Source organism: Lagopus muta, chromosome 3 (assembly GCF_023343835.1).
Source record: "Lagopus muta isolate bLagMut1 chromosome 3, bLagMut1 primary, whole genome shotgun sequence".
Classification (NCBI taxonomy): Eukaryota; Metazoa; Chordata; class Aves; order Galliformes; family Phasianidae; genus Lagopus; species Lagopus muta.
In genome coordinates this window covers 41,722,518-41,747,800 of record NC_064435.1, presented here as the reverse complement: position 1 = coordinate 41,747,800, position 25,283 = coordinate 41,722,518, and the positions used below count along the sequence as shown (strand labels likewise).

The following is a 25,283-nucleotide window of genomic DNA, read 5'->3' as shown; positions in this document are numbered from 1 at the left end:
CATTGATTCAAAGCTAAGTTATTTTCAAGATAACCTGCAGAGATGGATTCCCAGAAACAGACGTCGTAAGAGCCCAGAGGTAAGGACAGTTGCTTCTCCTGGTGGCATTCCAGTTTCAGGGCTCCGTAGCTGTAGTGACAGAGTGAGAGATCCAAACATGTGTCTTCTCAGTCATCAGAGGATGACCTGACTTCTCATTGTGCATTACTTCTTTTGGCCTTTCAAGAGAAATTCTACCACAGACCCCAAGAAACACTTCCAACAAAACTGTTATCAAAAGTAGAGTATGCTGATGGTAGATATTGTGTTTGATAAATCCACATTTGCTTATTACAGACTCCTGTTGGAAAAGGTCCCAGCCAGCTTGGCTTTTCACATGGTGCTGTAAGAAATGTTCTCCTCTTTTGTGTGCAAGTTTTGACCTCTGTTATACATGCTTGCTGAGTGTCTGAGCAGATAAGCTGATTTCAATTATCTTTCAATTGATTGTTTTCTATTTGTTTTCAGCTTAGTTCTATTTCGAAAAAGAAAAAAACAAAAATTCAAGGTACTTTGATTTAGCTGTAGCAAGAAGTAAACAAGTGAAGTTTATCACTGCTGGGGAGAACTCAGATCCAACTCCGACCTCCCAGGAGAATAAATCAGGGTTAAACGTAGATTTTCAGACGCTGTCAAGGGATGCATAGGTTGCAGTACTGAGTTCCGCATAGTGCGAGGAGTGGGCTGACTGTACAATGGAGAATAATCCTGATTCCCTTTCTCTTGTTTGATTCATTATTCTTCTTCTCATCTGTGTTAAGGAAGAAACGTGGTCCCAAATGAAGAACTCCTAGTAGAATTTCGTATATGGAAAATCAGACCTACGTAGGCTTTCCAATGCAGGATTTGTGAGGCATTTAATCTCTGGATTACATAAGGTGTCCAGATGCCTAGTATATTTTCTGAAACTTGCTCTTACTATGCGTCTATGTGGTGATAATTTTTTTTTGTAAAACCAATTTCCTTCTGTAAGCCAAAAGTAATGTACCCAGTTATGAATGATGCTGCTTTTATTGTATTCCTTCAGACTTTACTGCATGCCTCCTGTAGCTTGCTGGAGCAGTTTTTAAAATAAAATGTTGTCGGTGATATTAAAATATAAATAATAATTGGCTTTAATGTAGAAGTCACATTTCATTCTGAAGTATTTATGCAAAGGATTCAATGTGTTTTACAATTAAAATAATTTCCATACTGACACCAACCTCATTGCTGAAGACAAACAATGCTTTTGGTGTCAGATGTGATAAATCTGGGATCAGAACGTTTGAAAGAGAATGTAAAGGAGAAATCCATTGCTTTTCCTGCACATGGCACCATAGAGTGGTTTGGGTTGAAGGGACCTTAAAGATCATCCAACTCCAACCTCCTTTCCATGTGCACCTCCCACTACACACAGCTGCTCAGGGCCCCATCAACCCAAGCTTGGATGCCTCCAGGGATGGGACATCACAACTTCTCTGGGCAGCCTGTGCCACTGCCTCACTGCTCACTTCACTGAGTAAAGAATTTCCTCCTAATATCTCATCTAAATCTCCTCTCTTTTAGTTTAAAGTCATTTCCTCTTGTCCTATCACTACATGCCCTTGTAAAAAGTTCCTCCCCATCCTAAGGTACCTGAAAGTACTGGAAGGCCTTAGTGAGGTTTCCCCAGAGCTGCCTCTTCTCCAGGCTAAGCAAGCCCAGCTCCCTCAACCTTTCTTAATAACAGAAGTGCTCCAGCCCTCTAAGATTTTTGTGGCCTCCTCTGGACTTACTCCAACAGCTTCACACCTTTTTTGCGTAGGGGGCACCAGAGCTATTCAGTATAGTCCTGCAAGTGGGGCCTCACAAGGGCGGAGGAGGACAGTCACCTCCCTCACCCTTCTGGTCTCACTTCTTTTGATGAAGCCCAGTTGGCTTTCTGGACTGCAAACTGACATGTGGTTATTGGCTTATGATGAGTTTTCCATCAATGAACTCTCCCAAGTCCTCCTCTTGAGGGCTACTCTCATTCCATTATCCACTCAGCCTGTGTTTGGGATTGCCCTGTCAAGGTCCCCCTGGCTTGCAGCCTTTCAGTGTGTTGACTGCACATATAACTTCACTGTGTTTGTTTTTTTAAACTAAATAAACTAGGCGAATACAACATTTTCCAGGTAAATGTGCACTCTGCAGTTCCTTTGGAAACAAATTTTAGATTGTTGCAAATATCTCTGAAAGTTTATCAGAATCCATAACAGGCAAACGTTTCTGGTGGGCAGCTGCTACATGAGGGTAGTCAGGATTGGTGTAGATGACATTTTACACACTGTGAGGTAAGAATAACTTGATGCCCTTCAGATTCGTCCCTCTTCTAACAACGTCATGAGATAAATTTATTACTTTATGTAGTCTGCATTTTGGTTGTCATTTCCCTCACCCCACAAGGCTCCATTTTAAAGTGCAGGAAGGAGTCTTGCTCCGTTTCATTATGCCTATTTTTACCACAGTTGAATGATCTGTCATATTCCTGCTAACTGCGGATGCTCCATGACCTGCATGGATTTCGGAAGTGCTGCAATTGCTGCAGACCCACTGCCCTGTCTGCATGGGCAGGATGGCCAGCACTCTCAGCTGTCCGTCAGGCTGACAAGCAAACACTTCATTTGCATTCCTCCTCAAAGAGCTGGCTGACTCTCTCAGTGCTAGTTAAATTAAAACTCTTTTAATCAGATGCAGCTGTCTTCAACTTGATTACTCTGAATACAATTTCCTAGCTGTCTTCCCCCAACATTTATCTGTAGATATATTAGTAATAACTGTGAAGAATAGATAAGTACAATATCTGCTTTAAACATACTTATGCAGGTGCCTCATTTGGAGATCAGTGGTGTAATTGGTCAGTCATTTCTAATGTGCTCGAATCCCAAGAGTTCAGTCACGTCTGTCCCCTGGGCCACAGTTCATTTACCTTGACAGGTCACAGAGGTTTTGTCTTGACGATGGCCCATTGCTGATGACCTGAAAGGCTCTGTCCTTTCTGTTGGCAATTGGAAATACAGCAGGTATTCTTACACATCATAACCATCCTCTCTCCCTGGTGCAAATGTCCAGAGATGCAGGGTTTCTTTTGTTCAGAACTGCTGAAGAGATGCTTTAGGGCAATGAGTGAAGTGCAGCTCAACAGTGGGATGAGGACCGATGCTGCTTTTAAGATGTTCAAAGCTGGCTAAGGAGAAATAGATCCTTTGAAGCTTGGGATAAGTATGGGATTTGAGGGTATTACAAGGGCACTTTAAGACGTTCATTGCAGTGAGTGGTAGAAGGAAGAAATCCTTCCTGTCATGCTTGATGTTTTGTTAGTTTACATCCAGAAGAAAGGAGAGATTAGAGGCTCTTGGCAGGAACAGGAGGAAGAATTCCAGAATGTAGCAATGCCCGTTGGGCAGAAATTCCACAACACCTTTTAAATTTTTGTGCAAGGTATGCAGAAGTCAAATTGCTGAGTTTCAGGGCTCCCTCTTCAGAAAAGGCTGCATCTGGGAGGGAGCAGGTCAGATGTAATCCATCTCTCCTTCAAAGTCAGGACTACAGCCTCTTGTTTTGAATGTCAGGCAGTGAGTAGCAGGGTGCTGGCCTCTCCTCCCACTTGCAAGGTACAACTGAAATAAAAGATGATTTCTAAGGGAAGAATCAGGAGGAAAGAAGCTGTGTAGGTTTTTGTAGTGCATGCAGTATTGCAGTTACACAGCTCTTGGGTTTTTGACAGGTTACTCACTGGTGTGCACCCTTTGGTAGAGTTAGATTGGGAAATCTGAGGATGCAGTTGAACTGATTCATGATTAGGCATAGTTCATATACCGGAAGATGGACAGACAGTGGAGGAAGATAGCAGCATCCATGTGTTCAGCAGCATGTTCTAAGTCACATGTAGGTGTTGTGGCATGTTGTGGCACAAGCAGATCTGGATTCCCAGACATCTGTGTCACTTTCATAAACAGTCGAATCAAAAACCTATTTTATCACTTCTGTTTCACCTTTTTTTTTTTGCGGTGGACACCAATCCTGTATGTCATTTTCGGCTCAAAATATGAAAGCTGGGAGGCCACTGAGCTGTGTTTTATCTTGGGCAGAGGAGTTTTGGGGGAAGAGCAGAGAGGGTTTGGTCAGTTAGGTTTTGAAGCTCATCTGTAACATGAGCCAGAAATTAGCTTTCAATTCTTTTTGTTTTCAGGGAAAAGTAGGGACCTAAGAATTCTGCTATATGTGGCATCTTATAAATTGTCAAACGTTGTCTCTGGAACTATTTTGATAACAGTTCTGTTGGGTTCAGAGTTAAAGATGCCTCCTTCCTATGGTGATGGTCTGGTGTAAAAAACAAATGTTCCTACTGAAACAAATGTTCCTATTGAAACAAAGGCAGTTTGTTTTAGATTGAAAAAGAAAGAAAGAAAATGTTGCCAAATCAAAGATGATAAACTAATTTTAAGAGAATACTTTTCAACTTTCCAGCAGGCAGTAAAAGTAGAACTTAAATTAAGCACAGTGAAATTACTAAAAATCACTTGAGCACATCATTTAAAAATTAATGAAGAAATGTCCTTGTTTGGTGCAAAGTTTTGCTTGGAATTTTGTGCAGCTTGATGCTGTTTATAAACAATCAGGAACCAGACCTAAGGGAGGTCACCTGAGAATCACGTCTCGTATCTGAAGGACCATGCGGCTGTGGTAGGCTTATTGAAAAGCTTGTATGGGTCTCCTCAGGAAGGCAGGGACCATTCTGCCACTTCTGCAATCAACACTGCTCCTTTGGTTTCCTGCAAAAGGCTGCTTATCTTCTCAGATGGAGTGGGAACTTGTTTGTTTTTTTTTTTTTATGGAAAAGCACTGGGTGAAGATTGAATTTATTTTTATTTGCGATACAAGCAGGAAATGAATTCAGCCTGCCAGAGCTGGGAACAGAATCAATTAACTCTTTACAGCCTTTCCAGTTACAGCCCCTTCTGCCTACACTCTTTGTGGGATGCTTGTGGTGAAATCAATGGGAGAAATGTCAGTAGAGAGCAGGTCTAATGGAGGGTGTTAGATGTCTTAGTGCATTGCCCATGTTTGACAATGGAAGCGTGCTTCATCTATTGTACAGAATTCACTTTAACAAAGGAGTTACCTCACAACAGCTAACGGTTTCAGGTGACCTGTCTCATTCTGTCTTCTTCCATCTTCATTTTGTTCCCTGTATCGCTGTGTATCGCACCATAGTTCCAACAGGAAAGTTGCTTTGGTTAAAGTCATGTAAAAACCACTGCTGTGGTTTACCCACTGTGTGTAATCACATTTTCCTTAAAGCTTTCTCTACAAAGGCTTTTACATTTATCGCAATACTGTTCCTCATGCTTATTGTTCATGCTAATAGCAGATACAGCAATACTAAGACATTATTGTAATTGGTGCTGATGCTGCCCTATTTAATGTCATTTCTTTCTGAGTAGTGTTAGATTTGCCGAATCCATCCATTTTTGTTTTCATAAAGTAAAAAAAAACAAAACACATTAACATGTTTTCAAAGAGACAGGGGGAGAGGGAAACCACTACATCCCAGTGCACTAATTTAAAAAAATGCAAATAGGCCCATAAATGAAGATCAAATGTTGTTTCTTTTGATAGTTACGCCTCTGTCGATACAAGATCTATTGGTTTCTAGTCCTCCCAACACTTATGGATGTGCTTAATTGAACTCACTGGATTCAAAAGCAGTGTTTCTTGCACTCTGTGGAGCAGAACGCCAGGAGCGGGCTGAGTTTTGGCTACTGTGAGCCTTCACATCACCAGCTCTGGGTTTGCCTGTGTGGGGGCAGTGCAACATCAGGGAACGTCTGTTCAGGGATGCAGGACCTTATAAAGTTGAGGTGTACATTCAGTGCTTCTGCTTGAAATCAGCCAAGTGGTGCCTCACAATATGTAAGGGGTTAAATGACAAAAGATTAAGGCTGGTATAGAGGGACATGCATGCACTGACTCCTTATTGCCTCCCACCGATTTTCCAGACGTGTTAAGGCAGGCTAGCAAAAAGCACAGAAGCCATTGACGAGGCACTGTAAGTATTTGTGGTACGATAGAAAGGCGAAATTGAAAATTGCAGCAGGATCTTTCTCATTTTCTCCATTCAAAGTATAATCAAATATTCAAGTAAGAGTTAAAAATATTTTCAGTTATTGCACTTCCCTTAATCTCTTGTCCATGTTTTTATTTCAAAATCACTTTTATTCTGTCACGCCTTTCTCTCTCTTCTGCTTTTATATTGAAAAGCTCCACAAACAGAAGTGCAAAGTGCTACTTAAACCATAAATCAAACCAACAAATGCAAAAATTATTTATTTCCAGAATGGTTTTATTTGAAGTTATTTTAAGTATCACTTAATTATAGCACATTTGAAAGTCAGAGGAGTGATTTTTAAAAAAAGACAGGTTGGTTGTATCTTTTAAGGACTGTCCATACAAAGACTACTGTTCTTTATAGTAAGAAATAGAAAATACACAGTCATAAGAAGCCCTGTACAGACTTTTGTTGCCTGAAGGCAAAATAACTTCCATAGCATTTGCAGAGGCATGTTGTTGCTCCCCACAGCAGAATGCTCATGCTGCCTGCTAGCAGAGTAACACTGCAGGAAGCTTGAGAGGCCATGTAGAAGAGCAGATAGGTAGGAATTGGCTCTTGTTGCCATTGTGTTTGGACACTGTTTACTTCACTTAAGGTGGATGCTGCTCCTGGCTCTTTCCTGGCCACTGCCCATGGATGCTGCCACCGTGGCTTCCCTCTGCCTGATGCACACAGGCTTCCCCAGCGTCCTGCAATTAACCAGTGCCAGACAGTTTTAGCTGTCATCAATTTTAGCTTTTCAGCTAGTGATGTCATGGCACTGTTTGCAATAACTTTATTTCTGTTATGGTGACCTTATTGACAGCAAATTACTGTTGTTAAAATGTTGTTGGTATACCCTCAGTCATTTTGAAATTAAAATTTTCTTATGCCCCTCTGGCTGAGTGGTTAAATGACACCGCAGTGGCCCTACTTGTCTCATGAAAGACTCAAATCCAAGGGTTAATTAAAGCATGGAATAAGTATCTAGGGAGGCATATATAAATGGATAACAGGATTCCTACTTTTATCTTCAGAGAAAGACATCACCATATATAGTTTATGCTAAGCTAAGGACAGAAAATCCTTAGATCCTTAGATAAGGCAGAATTTTTACATTTTCTGGCAGCTGCAACCTTAAGAAGCCCAAACAACAGTATAACAACACAAGATTTGATAACAATGATATGTAAATATATCCCTAGTAATCACAGGGATTAAGCATTCCAGAAGACTGCATAAGGCTTTGTATTTATGGAAATCTTAGCAGAAGAACCTGCTTTGAGGGTTGGAAAGTGAGAAAGGCTGCTGTGTCCAATTGCAACTGCAGGGAAAATTGGAGCCATCAGAATTACTTACTGATAGTGTCATCTGGCTGGTGCTTCAGGCCAGGACATGACGAAGAAGGACTGCAGGATCTGTCATGACGGGCAGTCAGAGGTGTTGCTTGGCCTCTTGCCTGAGAGCCCTATGTTCAAGAGTGTCTGCTGGCATCTCCATCCACCCCTACCACCAGCTCAGAGTGAAGCACTTTCCAGTCCTCACCCTCCTTTTTGGTTGGTTTTGGTTTCTCCCGAGGGCTGTCTTTCTGTACCAACCTCAGTTTATGCCAGGTATTTGAGGTGAGGGAAAATAAATGGGTGAAGTGGTGCTAGAGCTTTTGACAGGAGTCTCATCAGAGCCAGTGGAATAAGGGATTCTTCAGAGTGTTTCTCTAGCCCCCAGCTAATGTGGATGGTGATCTGCACTCCTGAAACTGATTTTTTAGCATTTCTGAAGAGGGTAGCATTTGTCTACTCGAAGCAGAGCCTTAGGAGATGCACTGATACCATCTGCCTTATACATCCAACTTGGATGCAATTCAGAGGACAGCATTAGGAGAAGAAATTCCCTGCGCTTTCACTGCGGAGAGGCAGGTGTCTCTATGTGGGCAATTCAGGTCATTTGAGTTAGATGCTTAAAATAGCAGATAAGCAAATGCAGTTCATCTGCTCTCTTCATCGAGTCCATCTATTTGTGTCTTGAGCGTAATTGGCCATCTCCCTGCCGAAGGAAGCTTGGGGCCCAGAAGCATGCATGAGGCTTTTGGATGGGTGATGAGAGGCTGATGTGGGGCTGACTTTGCACAGATTGGTTTTGAGGCAGTTCAGGCTGTGTGTTTTGTATAAACATGTAGAAATACAAATGAAGAAGCACACAGGTACCACAGCACTGCTGGTGCTGGAGTAGAAGCTGCTGCCCGAGGGCTGCGGGACCAGGCCGCAGTGTGCCACAAAGGCTGTCTGACAGTTATGGCAGAGATAGCATGACCCCGGTACTGCTTTGTGGCAGCCTGTGAGTTCTGCCTAATCAGAGGAGGGAAGGAAGGGCTATGGAGATTTTGGAAGCCACAGCCTCTTTTTGGCTATTGAAAGATTAGGGACACAGCTCCTCAGTGTGAGCTGTGTGAGATGCTGCCTCACTGTTCCTCCCACTTACCCACCCCACAGCTGGTGACTCCTGCTGCTGCACAGGGCCTCCTTGGCAGTAGTAGGGCAAAATATCTGTGGAACCATGAGTTTGAAGAAATACCCTGGTCTCACCGAAGAGAGAAAACGCAGTCAAGGGGAAAAATGCAAGTGTAAGTGCTGGCCTCTATCTAAAGGACATGCCAGGCAGGGGTGCCATGATGGCAGTGTGAAGGAAGTCAAACTTCTCTTTCAGACAAGCGAGGACACAGGGAAGAAATTTGATTCCATCTATCAACTCCTGCTTGGTGCTGGAAGGGCTGGAGTGGTGCCGTGGCTCCATCCGCACTGCCTGGGCAGCATTTTACAAGGACATCTGAATCTTGGCGGCTGCTGCTGCCGGGCTCCTCCAAATAGAGCCAGTTCATGCTGGAGCCAGGCTTTGCCTTTATTTTGCATGGCTTGGGCTTTGCATAAGAGAATCAATTATCCCATGATAGTGAGAGAAGAGTCCTCTAAAAGCTTTACATAGGTTAGCAGCATTTCTGATGAGAAGATATTTTCGAGGCAAAGTGGCCATTCATCTTAAAAGACCAAATGCTGCTTGTGCAAGGCAATCCCTGGCCACAGGACATGTAAAGCCAGGCAGAGTGACCTCCATGTTGCATATGTTTGACATTGGCACAGTCTCTCTTATGACTTCCAGGTGTGCATTAACTGTTCCAGAAGAAAAAGCATGCTCGTGTCCAGCCCTTCCAACACAAAAGTGCACGCCACCTGGAACCTTCCTCAAGAGTATGTTTGGGTGCCTGCTCCTGTTAAAATACAGAGGCTATTCCCTATTACTGTCAAGCTTGCCTACCCTGCAGGTGCCCTGAGTTCGCTGCAGACCCCCAAGTGCATAGAACTGGGCTTAGGGGGCAGCACAGCGGAAGAGAGAAAGCCTGTTAAAGCATTAAATTGCGAGCGACACGGGAGGCTGCCTTTAGCCTTGGGGCACCTGAGCAAGCATGAATTATTGATATTCTGGCTCCGATAATGGCTGAGTTGTCAGCCCTGCCATAAACAGTGAGCAGGTGCTGCCTGTCCCACGTCTCGCTAGTTGGGGTCCTGCTGGTCAGGGACAGGGAGGCTGGTGCTGGGCTTCCAGCCTGTGGCCTCAGCTATGAGCTGTGCTGGCTCCTGGTTCAGATAGAGGGGACATCCCTCTTCAAAAGCTTGCATTCATTTCTTTCAGAGCAGATGACTTCCTTTATTAGTCCATGAGGCTCCATTGATAGGATTTCTTTCTTTTATATATATATTTCACTCTACACACAAGCAGAGTTGAGTCATTAAAAGCATACAGAAAAGCCAGTAATATTAAAGGATGTGCACAGAATGTTTGCTTGCCTCTCAGCTTTTGTTATTTTTTGCTTTTTTTGTTTGTTTGTTTGTTTCTAAAGTGCTTATTATAATGTTTGCACATGCAACAACCAAGACTGCATCACATTATACAGCTTTAGGAAGCATTTTATGGTTTGTCTGCTGTTCTGATAGAGAATCTGCAGGGAGAATATTCACAGCAAGGTAACAATTAAGGAGATGCAAGTTATTGGAGAAGTACAATACATACTATATATATGCAATATATATACAATATATAATATAGTAATTGTAGAAATAGTTCTGAGGAACATTGTCTTGCACCGTGTGTTTTGTCCCTCTCTTTGGAACAGTAGATGGAATTTTGAAAATTAATAAATAGATGTCTACTTCAAGGCCAAGTAAGGCAACTCTTCCAGCAGCCTGCATGGCTTTTTCTGTCTTCAGAGGTCTCTTACAGCTGTGGCTGTGTACATCTGCAGAACTAGGGATCTGTGTCTTCCATAGCCAGCCTTTGTGGCAGTTACAGCAAACTACAGATTCTTCAAGCGGGTACTTCATGGCAATAGGAAAAAATATTACAAATTGACTTGAACAGAGTATGACTCTACGCATAAGCAGTACAAAATAATTAATTAGTAGGTATGATTTTATTTTTATTTTGTATCAAAATCCATGATAGCAGAAGCTAATTTCTCTGACTTTTTCATCATATTTAGAAAGATAGAAAAATGAGTAGAAATGTTGACCTTTTGGTGACACAGTTGCAGAAATACATTACTACTTAGGTCATTTTTGGAGCAGCGGTGTCTTTCACACTGACTAAACTTTTGTCTCAGAGATGAGAGAGATTATTGTGATTTAAAAAGCTTAGCAGGTCTGGGGGTGGGCTAGCTGCTGGGCAAACCCCTTCTGAAAGTACTGGCGTGGGTCTTGTGCCATGGATCAGGTTCTGTCAGCTCCATCACTGCTTGTGAAGGAGAAACTACCCTACTCCCTAGTCAAACTTTGTTCTCAAAGGTGCAGTTGTGAGGTGCTAGCCTATGTATTCTAGTATGCTTCCTGAGGCAGACTTTGAGTGATATTATTATACTATCTATCTAAGCAGTGCAATAATTCATTCTGAAGTTGGAAAGCATCAGTGTTTAACTCCAAAACGTCTGCTGTGATTAATACTCATGTAGAATGCAGTGTAGCATAACAATTATTTAGCATTTTCCAGATAGATACAGTCATGTTCCAAAAGCAAACACTCTTGTAAGAGTTTCCCAGGCCAGGAGAGTGGAAGTACCCGTTGCATTTTCTGAAGATGCAAATCTGGCTTTTGCTACCTGTGCTGATCGTGCAGCTATACTTCTGTTAAGTACAATCATTTGTTTTCATTTCCCATGGAGGTAGTGACCTAAATTTGAAACCAGTGAATGCCAGGAGCAGAAAAACAATGATCAGCTGTTTGAGGGATCAGTGGTGATTTCATATGATTAATTCATTTGTTCTCTTATAAATAAAACTCAAATCCCCTGAAGTAAAATGTATCGTTAATTGTGTCTTTCTTTTTAGTCTTCATCACAGTGTAGCTTTCATAGGTGGCATGAATCTATCTGGATTAGATTTGCTGCACCAGAAAATAACCCTGACTTTTCCTGGGTGGGTGGACAAGGAAAAAAAAAAAAAAAAGAAAGAAAAAAAAACTTTTTATCAGTCTTTTGTGTTGCAGCAGCTGGATTCATCGCTGCTATGGCAACACACCACATGATGAGGTGTATTAGGTTGCTCTGTGCTGGGTGTGAGGGGAAATGAGCTCAGCTTTTTGCTGAAGGTAGAAACTGCTCTAGAGCTCCTGTTGCAGAGCTGGGTAAGGTCAAGTGCTCTGGTTCCCAGCACGTGTTGTGCTCAGAGAAAGCAGTAAGGGTGCGTGGCTGCATGAAACTGCAGAAGCAGGTAAGCATCGATTAAGCTGAAGCGTTGCCTTCCTCTCTGGGTCAGCAGAACTTCCAGGAGTGTTTTCTCTTCATTTTTCCAAGTTCTGTAAAGTCACTGTGCTCATGTGGCTATGTGAACACCTTGTCAGGTGTTTAACTGTTTGAGGGACTCCCCTACTGCTAAAAGGAAAGTCTTGTCATTTAGGAGGTGGTTGCCTTCAAATCAATGAAAAGTGTATGCGGGTTTCTACAACTCCATTGGCTTTGCGTCAAGGTGTGTAACTAGTTTTGTGTTTATCATTGTTGCTTAATGATTGGGAACATCTGTTGTCATTAAGAAACCAATGTTGTACTTACTCTTTTATTAATAATACTTCTTAAGAATCTGCTTTAGTCTTTAATATTTATTAATGTCTCCCTTTCTCTTTCCTGAGTAGTGGAATCAGTGTCTCTGATGAGGGAGGAAAAGAGTATCTATATCATTTCCTCCTACAGATTTTACACAGCCTCCTTAAGTTTGGCAGCATAAAACCAAACTTCAGTGCCTTATAGGGATGTGAATGTGGAAGCAGTGCCACAGAATATTCCGTTTCTTACCCCATTAACCATTTATCTACATACAGATGAACTGAAATATCAGCATTGGGTTCTATCTGTGTATTCATGCCTATAACAAACTCAAATGAGATTTATCCCCCTATTATTTTCTCTGTGCACCCTTTTTCTTTCTTTTTTTTACTTTTACGCATGACTAGGTTAAATAGGACAGGCTGTTTTAAAATCCTTGTTCTCACTGTAGGTAAACTGGAAGCATTCCAGCAGGGCTGGTGAAGGTCAGCCTGTCCCTCTGCTGGTGGGGAGCAGTGGCAGCTCAAGTTATGGTGTAACTAAACCAAGTCTGAGAGGCAGGTAACTTTGCCACAAGCAAAGACGACGTGTTCTTTATGCCGTGCTGTAGGGAGTAAGTGCTCAGAGCTCAGGTTTTCAACTCAGCTGTAATTAGGTGATTTTATCAAAGGTGAAGAAAAGCAGCCAGCCCTGCCTGTCAGCTTACAAGATAGAATTTGTGAAATAAAGAGGTGCAAAGCTAAGCAGTCCATTTATAAGTCCAGAATGCAACAGATTTACAATGAGTTGAATCAGGATTCTTGAAAATGAGCATTTTATGTCAGTGGAATTCTCTGAAGGAGAAGATTAGCCAAATGAGGAAGAAGTCAAGCAAAGTAGGACTGTGATTTAGCTCTGATTCCGTCAGTTCAAGCAGAGCAAGAAAAAATCAGATCAAATTATCCAAGCAATCAAAGAAGTTTGATCTCTCTAGATTTAAGGACCTTGTTCGATTCGGTGAATGAGGAATCTAATTGAAACACCCAGGATTATCACAACTGTAGCACATCCATTGTGACTCAAAGCATAAGGCAACAGGGGAGCAAGTGGTTCATAGTCTAGTATCACTAACACTCCTCTGACTGTCACAGAGATAACCCTAGATGTGGGGATTCAAAAATTAAGGAATTTAGATGAAAGGAGATAAACCACCATCTTATAAATATTCCCCTCTCTGAGAGTTTCATCTTTGAAGTCAGAGCTGTGATAGCTTATAACAAGAGAGGGAGAATTAGAAGTGAGAATCATGGTAAGGGCCTTCATTATTAAGCCTCAGCAACAAACAAGATAGAAGAGTTTGTGTTTAGCTGGTCATCTTTGCAAAAAGGTAAGAGATTATGGAAGTATGGGTATGGAAAATCCTCAGTGAATTCTGGTGAACAAAAGGAGTATAAGCACTGTCCAAAAAAACCTTCCTATGCCTAATCAGGTGTTCCGCTGTGTGGTTCCTCTAGAACCATGCTAGGCTGTGCAGATGATCTTAAAGATGACCAACTTGATTTGGAAATGTGGTCATGTTTTGATGAAGAACACTATTTTCAAATAGCCACCTTTTGTCCATTTTTAAGAACTATACATATAAACTTTCTTACCTTGGACTTTTGTCCCTGTTGCTTTCTGCTGTCTCCTTAATCCCTCTGGATCTGGTATAAAATTTTTTTGCACAAGGGATGGTGTCTTTTATGCCTGTAGACTGCACAAGATTTTAATAGCCAGGGCTAACTGTAGTTTTTGAGGAGTAAAACAAGAATTCTTTACAGGTGACTTTCCTACATGGGACAGCTGAGAAGGACTCAGAACACTGCTAAAATGTATCACTGTGCCATCAAAATAATTTCATAGAATAGTGAGTTGGAAGGAACTTTAAGATCATCTAGTTCCAACCCCCCACTACAGGCAGAGACACGTCTCTCTAGACCAGGTTGCTCCAAGCCCCATTCAGCATGGCCTTGAATACCTCCAAGGAGGAGGCACCCACAGCCTCTCTGGGCAACCTGTTCCAGTGTCTCACCACCCTCACAGTAAGGAATTTCTTCCTAATATCTAGTCTAAATCTTCCCTATTTCTGTTTAAAATCATTTCCCCTCATTCTCTTGCTGCCTGACCTTACAAAATGTCCCTCCCCAGCTTTCCTTTAGGCTCCCTTCAGGTACTGGAAGGCCACTAAGAGGTCCCCCAGAGCCTTCTCTTTTCCAGGCTGAAGAGCCCCAGCTCTGCCAGCCTGTCTTCACAGGGAAGGTGCTCTGATCATCTTCGTGGCCTTCCTGTGGACCCACTCTGGCATATCAATGTCCTTTCTTGTACTGGGGGCCCCAGAACTGGACACAGTACTCCAAGTGGGGTCTCACAAGAGCAGAGTAGAGGGGCAGAATCACCCCCCTTGACCTGCTGGTGTTTTCTTGATGCAGTCCAGGATACAGTTGGTCTTCTGGGCTGCAAGCACACTTTGCTGGTTCATGTTGAGTCTCATCAACCAACATTAAAGTCATTACAAGATTTTACTATTCAGATTTTAGCTAGTTTTAAAACTCGTAACTCACTTATAATATTGACAAAGTTATTGGAGAAATCTCATTGGCCCACTTCCATAAAGTAAAATCACATGATTTACTAGTATAATCAACTTTTGGTAGTTTTGGATTCATGGAAAACAGTGGAAAAGCCAAAAAATGATTCCACTGAGAAAGAAAACATTGATCCGTTGGACTAGCATAACTGCCTCAGTCTCTGAGAAGAAAGAAATCTGGAGTCCTGATTACCCAGAATCAAAACAGACACAACATTTTAAGGCCGGTTAATATGATGTGTACATGTGTTGTATGCAAATAATAATGTGGGCAAAATTCCAGTGGGGAACAACTTGCAGTGACTAATTGATGCCAGAATATGTGTACCAGGAGGAGCAGGCCAGTCCTTCATTCAACTGTCAGATGGCTGAGATATTTTTCCAGGGATAAATATGTTACAGCAACAGACGCTAGCTTTAAGAGCTTGAGCTCCACATCCAAATGTTCATCTTGCTTAAATGAAAATGGGCAAAAGCATTTCTAAAGGGAGAGCAAACATCTCCTGGGCAACACCTCAGATCACAAGTGGCTGGATTGTAGCAGTCCAGGCTGTCCTTCCACACAGGACCTGTGCACTTGGGGCCAGCTATTTCCAAAAGGTCCAACTAGCTAAAAGCATTAAGCAATGGTGAATTAAAGAAATCCGTTCTCTGAAAAAATGTCCACTATGAAGTCGTCATAGAAGGTGATTCATTTTATCATTGAGCACAAGAGATTGTGGTATCAGTGTATTTACCTTGGGTGTCTGCGGAGCTAGTTCCAATGTCCATTTCCATTTTAAGGGTGCACTAGAACAGACCGAAACAAACACATGCACCAACTTGCAGCAAATGAAGCTCCAGCTCCGTGGCTTCTGTGCCACATATAAGGGACCCTTGTACATGGGTATTTCAGGAAGAGTTGTAGAGCCATCACCTAGCTGTATTTGCCTGCGGTCAAGCTTTCTATAACTGTTCCTCTGAGGCGCTTACTTGACTTCAGTACTAACGTCTCAGTGCTCACAGGTCATGACTCAGTGCTACAGGACAGTCATGGGATTTTGAAGCTTCTTTCTGAATCTTTCTGGCTTGTTGCAGAAAAGAAGATGAAATCATGAACCTTGGAGAAATGGAAAGAGAGCATAGTTTCTTCTTACAGATTTGTCTCACAATAAACCTGCACTGAGATAATCTCTTCCTCTGAATGTCAAACAACGCCCAGATCTTCTGCCAAGGAGAAGCTCCTTTTCATGATTTTACTACTTTCTCCATCAGCTTCAGACCGTGCTAAGTTAGTAAATAATCTACAAGACTCCTCACTCCCTACCTGTCTCATATAATGTAGCTCTCATATGCTTTGCTTGTGTACATGTACACGCAATCACACATAAAATAAATCACGTAGCCTTGCTATATGTTATTAGACACAAATAAATGAGTTTGGGATTAATTACTTTCATTTTCCTGGTTTCAAAAAAAAAAAAAAAAAAAGCTGAAGATGTTGAGTGCCACAAGCTGTTTTATCAAAAATAAATGGCATAATCATAGAATGGCTCAGTTTGGAAGGGACCTTAAAGATCATCCAGCTTCACTCCCCTTGCCATAGGCAGAGTTGCTGCCCACCAGATCAGGTTTCCCTGGGCCCCAATGCATTTTGAGTACCTCAGTTTTCTTCATGTCTCTTGGAGCTGGTTCTCCTTTCTCATTTATCAGAGGAGTTACACACTCCATGGCCTGTCTCTTCTGACCAGCATATCTTTAGGATCCCTCTTGTTATTTTTCACATCCCTTGCCAAGTTCAGTTCCATCTGTACCTTGGCTTTCCTGATCCAATCTCTTCATATGTGGACAGCATCCCTGTATTCTTCCCTGGCCACATGTCCTTGCCGTCCACTTCTAACATCACACTGGGTCAGGCAGAGTGAAACTGGCACAATCTGCAAGTCTGTCCTTCCTTCCTTTTACTGCACAAGTTGCCTAATAATTCTGCCAAATTATGTGCTGATCCAGGATGGTGAAGTGATTTTCTGACTGTTTCTGAGGGTGAGCTTTAGTCTTGGTGTGAGTTGCAACCTAATACTGGATTGAAAGTAACTGGATTTGCAGGGCTGAGAGGAACAGTGCCACCTACCTACTAATGGTAATTAAGTATGTATTTCTTACACATTTATGTAATGAGGTGAAAGCTAAATGCCTGTTAACTCTCTCTGGCTATGGATATTTTTGTGTGGGATGCTGCTTAGAATTTAAAGTGGCAGATTAGGCTTTCAAGAACCCTTTGACAACAACAGTGAACTGCGGGTGCTCCGAGGAATGCTAATACTGGAAAAGTAGGAACGTCTTGATTGTTAATTCTGCTGAAGTTAGCAGAGCAAAACTGAAAAAGAGAGAGGATTTTTTTTCCTTTTCATAACCCTTAGGCTTCATAAATGCATCATGCTTCCTTATTGCCAATTTGCTCGGGAAATCACTGCTAACATCTCACCTAAGAATTTATTATCATTCCAGTCAGGCTGTCTTTCACATATATTGAAGATTTCCTGGATTTTTACCAGCTTTAAATCATATTGAAAGCAAGCAGATGAACATTAAATTAAAAGGTTAACTGAAGATTAAATATTGTGCTGGCACAATACAGATTCTATTGAACAATGACTGGTCCCACAGATATCCTTTAGGTCTTCTGCCTGACAGAAGGCAACCAACTATATAATTCTCTTCTTCTTTGAGGGCTTTTTTGACATTGTCCAACAAGATCCTCATGAGGAAGAGTTATTAGAGAAATATACCAGCTTTTTCTTTTCCCTAATTGGAGAGGTGGTCGGTCTCTTCAGGTAGAAGTACAGGAAAACCAGTTCATTCCTGCTGTCCTGAAAGAAGTAAGTTTTTGTATTGGCTTTTCTAGGTGCCTGATTAACAGCACTGTGGTAATTTTTAGCAAGTAACCAGTTAGACTTCATTGGCTTTTTAGCATTTAAAGCTCTGTTCTGTTTTATGGAGGTGTTTTGCCCATTTGAGCATCTGCCTGAATTATGGGTATGAGGGGACAATAGCATACCAAAACCACCAGTCTGCTATAGTTGGAAAACCCCAGTGTGTTTATGAGTTTATTTATCTTGCTAGCTGCACTGAAAGAGAGAGAAGAAGAAGGAGACAGAAGGTAGATGGAGAAAAAGGTCTTAATGCATCCTGTTTTGCTCAAAGTGTGATGATAGATGACTTTAGTCATCTTTTATAAGACTTTCTTTGTGCACACGTAGCTCCTGCATTAGCAGTCACTCAGCAGAGCGAGTAAGTGCCTAAATGACTCTCTAATGCACTGTTTCCAGCTGATGTCTTCTACAAGTAGGCTGACCTCAAATACCTGTTATTCAGGTTTATATTCCATGAGTGTAGTGAGTTTGCTCCATGTTGGAAATATTTCTTGACCTCTGAAAACTCTGTGTGCAAAGGTATGATTCACCAACTTCTGTGAACTTTGAAAAAGCTTCCAGTGCCTTTGTGTGAAGGGCATTGATAATAAGGGGTACCCTTATTATCTAGACTGTATGTTCATTGTCTTCTGTTACTTCGTTTTACTGCCCTCTCCTGCCTGCTTTGCTGCTTCTTTTTCATATTGATCTATCCCATTCCTCCTTCTTCACTCCTTCTTCACCACGTATATGTACTTTTTTTTTGTCTCCATCACACTACTCACTGCCTCAAACTTATATTTTCTAATAGCCAGATGCTCTTTCTTCACATCTGTCTTTCAACACTTATGCAAGGAGTCCCTTCTCTTAGCTCTCCTCACCAATAATCCATGCTCTTTTTCAGTTCCTTTAATAATTTCTATATGTCTTTCTTCTTGTCTTCGTTGATGGCAAGCTTTTCTTGTGCTCGTAAAACATGTAAGTTACATGTATGATTCCCTGTGAATGCTGATTGATTTCAGAATTCTCGCTGCAATTATTTTTACACTTTGTGTACAGTCAGTTGCAAATGTATTCAGAGATATTAACTGGATTTGAGCCACACTCCTGCACATCTTTGCTTTGTGTCTGATAACATTTCCTAATTGGTGTCCTACATATCTTAGTGGGATTAGGCATTACCGGAACCCAGCAGTTACTTGTTACTTATGGGAAAAGTACTGTAACAGAGAAGCTGTGCCCATGGTAGACCCTTTCCATGGTGAAGCTCACGTAACTCCTGAAGAGAAGCTGAGCTGATTTGAGGAGATGAACAAACCTGAGATGATTTGAGGTTATGAACAAAGCTTGCTCCTTGTCCAGCTGCCTCTCACATGGCTGCCTTGTCTGCACTGGACTGCCTAGGAGTCATGACTTCTCCAGGCATGCACACTGGGGTGCCAAGCAAGCTTTGAGCTGTCAGCATCATCAGACCTTCCATCCTCATCTGAAAGGAGACCTTTGAAAGTGCCAGGTCTGGGCTTGTGCGGAGACTTATCTAGAGGGCAGCCTCAAGGAGGCTTCCAAAAGAGCTCAAGGCATACCCTAAAAACACCAAAGTTATAAAGTCACTTATTTCTGAGGTATCCTTGTGTGCTTGGGAGCTCCTTTCTAGCTAAGGAATGTTATGAGGTAAGGTGAAAGAGTAAGCAAGCTTATTTTCTGTACCTTTAGCAGTGAACAATGATCTTTGGAAAGGACAATCTATGGATGAATGAACAGAGGTGATAGTGTCACTGGGACATGGACTGCCTGCATGTTAAAGGAGAAACCTGAGACAGCTACACCAGGTGTAAGGAGATGAAGCCACCTCCTGCCATGCTGCCTTTTTCTTGTTGCTGCACCTCACTGCTGAGCCTCCTTTTCAGAGTGATTTTATTACAGTGATATATTGAATGCAGGAAAATATAATCCTGAGCTATGATTAGAAGCTGAAGAAGGAGGATGTTTTAAGCTAGCCATTAGCGCAGGGTTCTTCTCCCATTTGGCAATGTAAGTCTGCAAATGACATAAATAACCTAAAAGGCTAAAAGCAGAATGAAATAATTATTCATTTTGGGTCAGGTTTTGTTTTTTAAGAGCCTGAGTGTGATTATTCTGGCACAAGGGACCTTGGTTTTAAAGGAGAGGTTTTAAAGCATGATTTTAAAGCAGAGCTGGCTGCAGCAGGAATCCTTCTGCCTTCAAACCCGCCAGGCTGAGCAGTGAGGCCCTGAACCATGAGCCAGAGCACCACCATCCCACTTGCCCTGGGACCTGTGCAGGCCTGGGAGCCTGTGATGGCCTCCTGGCAGCAGTCAGGAAAACTGTTTGCAATTGGGCTTTTCACCTCCATTTACTCGTGTTTTATCGCTCTTGACATGGTAGGGGCTTTTTTTACTTCATTTTTTTGTTTTTGTAAGATGGAAAATGTATCAGACAGATGCAGAAGTAGGTCTTGCAGTTCAGAAGTGTTTTGAGTTGCTGAATAACTTTGGCTCTTAAATTTTGAGTGAAGTTCAAAAAATAATTCCAGAAAGACAATGCCGAATTTAGCCAGCCCATCCTGTTCCCGTGACTCTCTCTATAACATAGGTATAGGGATGAGCTCGATCCAAGATCCACTGGTACAATTAGCATTAGCTCAGAAAACATTCCTCAGTTTAGGGTGTGACTTGGTGATGCAGAGAACAGCTACGGATCTGAAAATAGTGAGACAAGGGGCAGAAAATGCTTTCACTGGCTTTTGGTAGTTTCACATCTATGTGTCTGAGTTCTGACTAAAACCCAGGCTAACACGAAGTTGCAAGTAGAGTCAGGACAATGTTGCAATGAGCTCAGCAGTTCATTTTTAAAAGTTTTCTATCAGTATATTTGTGTCTCGTCCTTGTTTCTAATACAAACCAAAGTTCTATGTGTGAGTTGTAATTTCTAAGAGAAATAAAATACTGCAGTGTATTTTAAAGTGACTACTATCACATAAAAGGGTGTCTTCATGGTGATATTTCTTGTTAGGAGTTAACCCACACCAGACATAAATATTATGCAGTTGTATCTCTTGGAAAGAGAAAATGAAAATTTGACATCCCAGTTTCCGAACATCTGTTCTTCTGGAGAAGTGGGAATGTGTAAGTCAGAATAGTTGGGATTATGGTGATCAGTGCTCCCTTCTACTGCTGCTGGTCCCACCTGTGTGCTGGAGACATGACAAATGTGACTCAACTGTCTGCAGCATCTCCCATCCATCTTTGAAGCTGGCCTCAAAGGGCAGCTGTGCGAACTGTTGCTAACTGGACTCCTGGCCCTTTAAATTGCCTTTGTGCCAGATGAAATGTTGGTATGTGAAAATACCTACAGGCCAGGAAGAACATTTTAAGTGATTATGCCTGCATTTGAAAATAACTTTTTTCCACCCCACGCTGTGATTTGTTGCATAAAAATAGCTAATATTTTAAGCCTGCCTCCCTTCTGGGAGTATCCCATTCAATCTTTATGCCTTTGCATCCTCTCTTGTATCTATTCACATATGGGTAGAAACACTTTACTATCAAAATTTTGGACAACTATGGGATAAATTGCTTTCATTAGAATCAGTGACTGAAATTGATCCATCAAGGTCATTTGGTTAATTTCTTTTCTTTGTAAAACAGCTGCTAATTTTAAATCCAAAATTATCTGAAGTGGATAAAGGTGTGGGAAAATGATTTGGTGTGATGATGTGCATCTCCCATCAGTGAGCGTTTCACATCTGCCACTTGAGGTTGAAGAAGATTTTGTCATTAGTAATAAATGCCACCTTTTCTATGGAAAATCTTAGAATAATTAAACTACTAACATACACATTGCCATAATTCATTGTATATCAATTGTTATTTTTGATGGTGCTGTTCTGCTGTCTTGACTGCCTCTTGATTGCTATCTGTTCACATTACAATTTAACCTTGCAGCATTCTAATTTTAACACCACAACGCTACAGAAAATACAAACATGCTAGACTCTGGTTTCAGATAATGTTTATTTTCATTGCCCAGCTTGATCCCAGAGGGAGAATGAAAACTCTTCTTTCTGTGAAGGGCAGATGCCTAACGGATATCTTTCAGTATTGCCAGAAATAGAGGTGTCCTAAATCACAAGTTACTTTTGAAAAGATAAGCCATTATAGATGAAACTAAACATGAGTAAAATCCTGACAAAATTGACTTCATTATCATTGAAGTCAGTGCAAGCCGTTCTATTGGTTTAAATAGAGCTAAGATTAAACTCTGTATTTATGTAGAAGATGAAGAGCTCTCACTTTTTTTTATACATACACATGCACATTTTCTATTCCTTATTCTGGTATAAACGTACTGTACTGGGAAAGTGCCACTTAAAAGTTCACAACCTTTATGAAAGATGTCATGCCAACAGCAGAGAAGCATTAAGGAATGAAGGACAAGCATAGCTGTATACATCAGTTAGTTCTTTTTGTTCCAAAAAGAGAGGGCATTTCCTCTGACTGTGCTGCAGCACAAAAGCTCCAAGTAGATTTCAGCAGGCTTCATCTGAGGTTTAAACAAAGTTTCAAGCACACTTATGGATTTTCAAATTCAGTGTATTACATTTTCTAGAAAATGTTATGCAGGCTACGTTTGTGAAAGTATATTGTAAGAGCAGCTTAAAACAATGTATTGGATATCCACCTTGCAGCTATCTAAGCCATATCAGTGTTCAATATTACAGAGTTTTCACTTTTCAGCATGTTTGTTTGCACTAACAGACGTCAGCTCTGCCCTTTCTCTGTGTGGCAGTGATCTGAAGAGCAGAGAGCTTTGCCAGGCCTGGCTTGTTCCAGGTGTTTAATCTGAGGATTGCCTGAGGGCCTGGAAGCAATGAAACAAGAAATGATGCATTTTACAATGGACTTCCTTAAGAAGCAGGAATCGTACAAAGATGCCATTTTGTCAAAATAAAATTTGCAGTGTTTGTTCCAGCCAAGATACATTTGCCACAATATTTTGCTCAAGTGCTCATGATAACTGGCCAGGCGCCCTCAGGCACAAGTCTCCCCAGGTGTCTGCTGTTTATCGTTGTAGGCAAAATTTAGACCCAGCACCCCAAAAAAAAAACCCACTAAAACCTTAATTTTAAAGAGCTGACATCTACCTTCTCAGTTACCTGACTGGAACGTAAAAGAACTGTTTACTGAGAAAAAAATGAAACGAAAGACATTTTTTCTTTTTTAAAGCAACCCTCTGAGAAGGATGAGAAATGTAAATTAAATTTCCTCTTTTTCCAAGTCTGTATTTTTATCCCATAAGTATCAGCATAAACAGATACATGTATTTTAAAGTTCACATTTGTTGCAGTTGTATCCCTGGCTTCCAGAGCAAGCAGAAAAAACCTTTGTAACAGGACAGAGGCATTTCAAATGCTGCATCTTCCCTAGAAGAGCAGGAAATCTGTATAGAAATCTTTTTCATGAGTAAAGATAGAGAAGAAAAGATTATTCTGAGTAGCTGTTGCCCATAGGAAGCCTAAAAGTCTTAATTTTAAAAGCTATTCTATCCTGTATACATTCAGTTGCTGCCAATTTTGCAGTCAGTTTTTGCAATACTGGGACAACAAATACAAAACAAACTGACTTTTATCATGATATAATCAGAGGTGCACAGATGCAATCTCTGCTCAGTGTGTTTAAGGAGAATGGGAACAAAAGAAAAGAGAGTTGTTCTCTTTTTCTTGTTCAGAAAATTGCCTGAACAGAAGAAATACAGTTTGTGGGATAACTTCATTGTTTTGATGAGAGATGAGTGGTGGGAGGGTTCTCCTTACCTAGGAGGAGTATTTGTGACCGTTAGGGGGCAAAAAAAATTTGCTCCCTTTTGGACACTTGAGAGTGCTGTATTTGTTCTTTTCTAATCCTTTGCTATACCAAAAACTAAACAGGCAAGACAAAGATTATGTGTATTTTTCATACTAGCAAACATTCAAGTTTGATTAACTGAATTTTTTTCAATATGTTTGCATGATAAAGCTAAAAGGAAAGCAAATGAACATAGGAAGCATTGGGTTTTGTGTATTTTTCCTTTTCAGAGTAGCTTACATAAAACTGTTCCAGGACATCAGCTTTCAACACTGTTGAAGAGTTTGGCTGATGTCATTTAACTATTGCTGGCAGTTGTACCAGCTTCAAGGCACGTGAAAAGATTGATTCTCCCTTTTTTAAAAAAGATTAGTTCATTTTATGGTTTTGTAAATTAGTTTTGTAATACATTAGAAGACAGGTGGCCAGCAGGGACAGGGAGGTGATTGTCTCTCTCTACTCTGTCCTCATGAGGCCCCATCTGGAGTACTGTGTCCAGGTCCGGAGCTCCCAATACAAGAAAGACAGGGAGCTGTTGCATAGAGTCCAGAGGAGGGCCACAAAGATGATCAGGGGGCTGGAGCACCTCCCCTACAAAGACAGGCTGAGGGAGCTGGGCTTGTTCAGACTGGAGAAGAGAAGGCTGCGGGGTGACCTCATTGCAGCTTTTCAATACCTAAAGGGTAAAAAGAAGGGCAGTCAACTCTTTGAAAGGGTAGATAATAGCAGGACAAGGGGAAATGGTTTTAAGCTGAAGGAGGGAAATTTAGGTTGGATATTAGGGAGAAGTTCTTTACTATGAGAGTGGTGAGGTGCTGGAACAGGCTGCCCAGAGAGGCTGGGGATGCCCCGTCCCTGGAGGTGTTCAAGGCCAGATTGGATGGGGCCCTGGGCAGCCTGGTCTGGTATTACATGGGGAGGTTGGTGGCCCTGCCTGTGGCGGGGGGTTGGAGATTCATGATCCTTGAGGTCCTTCCAACCTGGGCCATTCTATGACTCTATAATTAATAGTCGTGCAGCATTTTCACACATTTCTAGTCTCCCCCCCAAGACAATGTCACCTTTTCAGACAGTACAATTTCAGTAGATCATTCAAAAGAAAGGAAATGTAGCTGTTTTTGTCTCGGACTTGAATTTTCCTTACTAGCTAACATGACTTTCAAAATTATCTATTCTTTTTCTTTGTTACATGAGAAAATAGATGGAAAAATGAAATTTGAAGGAATCCCATGCCATTTTTTTTCTCATTATTTTGACCTTATTACTGCCGTGGGTTATTTGTAGCTCAGTGACTGCTATGTTTAAGACCTTTGTGAGCGGACTGACTTTATCAGAAGCTGAATATTTGAAAGGCTTCCAGGATCACTGCTGCTTTGAATGAAGATCTGTTCCACACTGGTCTCTTGTGGGCCCTCATCTGTTGGATGACCTCCCATAGGCAATTCATTCAATTGACATACGAATGCTTACCTCCAAAAGCGTTACTTTGTAGTGCTGTTCTACCTTACTCAAATCTCTGTGATGTGCAAAAAAAAAAAAATGCAATTGATGATACTACTTTAAATAGCCTGCTGCTGATATAGTGAGGAATGACTGCACTTGATATAAATGAATGGTCCTGGCACTGGGGATTGCCAGTGGAAATCTTTTCAGTATTTCCCAGTTGAAGAAGAATGAAGCATAGGCAAGGAACACCATCAAAAGG

The 25,283-nt window shown here is 41.5% G+C and overlaps 1 protein-coding gene across 8 annotated transcripts in view; it reads left to right on the top strand.

The window, feature by feature from the left end:
• DTNA (dystrobrevin alpha) overlaps positions 1-25,283 on the top strand; it is a 210,664-nt gene that overhangs the window by 72,082 nt on the left and 113,299 nt on the right. The window contains exon 1 of one of the 8 annotated variants that reach the window (XM_048939443.1): positions 11,761-11,889. The exons of the other annotated variants lie outside the window; for them this stretch is intronic. The gene's annotated coding sequence lies outside the window, so the exon portion shown is untranslated. Of the gene's footprint in view, positions 1-11,760; positions 11,890-25,283 lie in introns of those variants that run through there. 8 annotated transcript variants of the gene reach the window in all.